This window comes from Vicia villosa, linkage group LG4 (genome assembly GCF_029867415.1).
Source record: "Vicia villosa cultivar HV-30 ecotype Madison, WI linkage group LG4, Vvil1.0, whole genome shotgun sequence".
Taxonomy (NCBI): Eukaryota; Viridiplantae; Streptophyta; class Magnoliopsida; order Fabales; family Fabaceae; genus Vicia; species Vicia villosa.
Window position 1 is genome coordinate 128,874,705 of NC_081183.1, and position 4,121 is coordinate 128,878,825.

Here is a 4,121-nt window from a genome sequence, read left to right on the forward strand (position 1 = left end):
ATTAATTTTAATTGATATTAAATCACAAAAAACCCTATAAAGGTGTAAGTGTTAGGGTTTGCCCAATCCCATTGCCCATTTGGCGAAGCATTAACCTTCAATTAATTCTCTCCTCGACCCGACTAAAGCTATTAGTCGCATTAGACGAGAGATAAAAATAACAAAACATTAACATTAATTCTCTTCTCGACCCGACTAAATCTATTAGTCGCATTAGGCAAGAGATAAAAATACAAATTAAAATACATTTAATTTGCTGCCCGCGACGATCAATCTATCGGTCTGAGTAGTCATCAAAGCAGAAGCACCCTTCCACCACCTCATAGCTGGACCCTTCAGCGAATGAGAAGCAAACACCACCTTGTTCTCTTCACTACAATGCACGATCTCAAAGATTCCTTCTACATTGGCCACCCACTCATGCGCCTTTATAGGATCTAGTCCGCCATGAAATTCCGGAGGATTCATGCGAATGAAATCCCAATAAGTCCCACCTACAGCTTCGGGCACAACAACTGGAACATTATGACCGCCATTCATCTGTTGCATCATCTGCAGCATGAACTGATTCTGCTGCTGTTGCATATGTTGCATGAATTGGGGCCATGGAACATTCGCACCGCCATCCGGTGGATTCACCTCTGGAGGTCGTGTGGGGGGTCGACCACGAGTCCTGCGTCCGTCCGCCATGTTCCTGGAGGTCATCAAAATGGGATTAAGTTGATCAGGCTCAATACCATAGTCATAACACAACAAAACTCATGAGAACACAACACATCTTGGACAGAAAGAAACACTTATAATATCTCATTGCTAGGTCTAGGATACGACCTGCTCTGATACCAACTGTAACACCCATATATAAATACATACATCAAAGCATATAATTATATATGAATCCAAGTATTTGGTACTGAAATACCAATAAGTTCCTAGTCAACACATTATACATATTAATGCCCTAATACAAATATTCTACATAATGGCATAATACATACAAGATGTTCCAAATGAAAATACTAAGAACCAGATCAAACAATGATCTCAAAAGAACTCCACAACGGAAGCTTCGCCATATCCAAAAAAAAACATAAGGAATAAGGAATCAAATTGCTTTCTCCTTACCCTTCGCGGAACCTGTAGTACCTGAAATCAATATATAATGGGGTGAGATACAAAATCTCAGTGAGTTCCCTATCCTATGGATCCTCCCGGCTTTACAAGGTTCTAGCCTATCAATCTCAAGTCATAAAAGGAACTAGACCTTGAGTTCACACACTAACATTATATGGAATCATACATAGAGTTCAACAACTCAAACACAATATTACTAATCGGAAAACCGTTACCAAGGGATCCCTCTATTCCCGTCCCCTTCTACGTCTAGGAGGTGGCACGAGTCATGGATCCTTTGGGAAATCTTGACATACGAAATGGATTCGGACTCATGAGCCTTCCCTCATGAATCGTCACTTCACATGGCCCGTACACCATCATAAGTCTCTACCCTGTTAGGTTCCATTCGTACACAAAAGCGGGAATCAAACCTGCCAAGATTAATAGTGCCTCTCTGCACATGGAATGCCTATTAGCATTCAAAAGAAAATAAAGAAATAAAGAAATAAAGTAGTTCCGATTAGTAAATCATACAATGGTGATTGCTCACGCAAATCACTAGGCCTGTTAGCCTTTCTTCATAAAATTCTAAGTACACGTATGTTCCATATAATGTCTCATCCTAGGTTTTCTTTGTTAAGTTACACATGCCTAACAAATCCTAGTTTTCCTCACTTATCCGTTATTCATATAACAATGAAGTTATTCAACCCTCCTTGATATAACATATATAACAAAGGCATACCAATCCACCTGCAATAGGACTCAACCAAACGATTATCATTATTTTCTATAAACAATGGCAATTTATCACAATTAGAGTACATGCTCATCATACCAAAAGCATACCGTTCATATGGTTCCGAACGATAGACAACCCAAGTAATCAAGCAATTTACCGACTCTCGACTAAATAATTCTCCTTTTGATCCCAAAACCTACACTACTAGAAAGTACACGCTTCTAGCCTCCTACTGCTTCAAACGGCGATTAAAACAGAGTTACGGTTCAAAAGTTATGGCCGAAACAGTTTTATGTTTGAAATAAGAATTCTAGTTAAGGAAGCTTCAGTTCGTGCCGCTAACAGATGTTCGCGCCGCCAACCTCTGGCAGTAGCCAACCCTCATCAAAATCTCATGGTGTAACACCCTGGATTTCCGCTTACCCCGCGGGGCTTCCGGCCTACCAAGCATGTCACCAGCTTAATCAATAATCCCCCCTAGGTCCGCTTATCGGCTGCCCAGGAAATATTGTTTTTGCCTTCCGCAGGAATCGAACCATGTACCTAGGGGATAAGTACATATTCATAGCAATTCCTGCTACCAATTGACCATGCCTTTTTAATGTAACACCCTGGATTTCCGCTGCACGCATCAACCGTGTCGGCCAACCGAGCATGTTACCGGCTTAATCAATAATCCCCCCTTAGGTCCGCTTACCGGCTGCCCAAGAAATATTGTTTTTGCCTCCCGCAGGAATCGAACCATGTACCTAGGGGTTAAGTACATATTCATAGCAATTCCTGCTACCACTTGAGCTAGTAGCTCAATTGGTAGCAGGAATTGCTATGAATATGTACTTAACCCCTAGGTACATGGTTCGATTCCTGCGGGAGGCAAAAACAATATTTCTTGGGCAGCCGGTAAGCGGACCTAAGGGGGGATTATTGATTAAGCCGGTAACATGCTCGGTTGGCCGACACGGTTGATGCGTGCAGCGGATATCGGGGTGTTACACATGGTATTCACGCCGCGAACCCTTGTACGCGCCGCGTACTGATGGCAGAATCAAAACCTCTTAAAAACCTGCATAGTTCGCGCCGCGCAGCCTTGTTCGCGCCGCGAAGCGCGCGAGAACTGAGTTCTCAGTTCTGCTTCATACACAAAACCCATGGTTCAAACCAACTAAAACTACCCAAACCTATTCCAGATCATAGTAGAGCATAGAAACAACCTATATATGATAAATTCATGGATTATAAACACTTATTCATTAATATTGATGAATTTGGTCCAAAACCTAGGTTTCCATAAAAACCCCAATCCAAACTAAGATTTTCATCCATAAACAAATCTATAAGTTTCTAACTAGAACCCACCTCGATTATGAGTCGTTGATGTCGAAGATGAGTCGATTCGGCGGAGAAATGATGAAGATCCAAGCCTTTTCCTCTTTTCTCCTCTTGCTCTTCCTTCTCTCTACTTCTTCTCTCTATCTTTCTCTTCTTGTTGAAAAATGAAGAAGAAAAGCAAAAGGAAAAGATATAAGAAAATATCTTAAGTTACACTACTAACTCAATGTCCAAAAGTATCTCTAATGTACCAATTAATAAAACCTCAGTGTCAGCTGATAACATTAGAGCACTTAATTTAATACGGGGTATTACAATAAATACCCTCTTACAATATAGGGTCAGGTATTCAATATTCATTATATCTCACCTTTTCCGTACTTGCTCTCCTTGCTCTCAAACTTACTTTAGCATTGGAGTACCTTGCAGGTACACCCCCTAGTTCACAGAAGTCCAAAAAATTGCAGGCCACGACGATCCTTCTGATTTCATTGTACTTTCAAACTGTTTCAACCCTCAAGTGAATTATCCATCATCTTCGTTGAACCCATCTATCCTTTATTAAACATTGAATCTGGCGGGTGAAACCCTTACAGTTCTCTTTAAAAACTCCGCCTTTTGTTGAAATCCTTACTCTTTTCACATCAACAATATCCTTATTTTACTAATTGTCGACAATAACCCTCAACCCGAATTTCGACTTAACTAGGCCGATAAAATTGATCTTCCTCCTTATCATAGTGTTCATTATTTTCATAGATTTTTCCAGTAAGTGTGCTTATTTTTCATGATCCAAATTGAATCATACTTTCATAATCTAAAATGAAAATCTAGGAACCCCCGTGTATTTTTTATTGCATTCAGGCGATGATGCAGCGCGAGTCATACAATGTGTTACTTACGGGCAACGACTTAGTATTCATATTATTTTTTA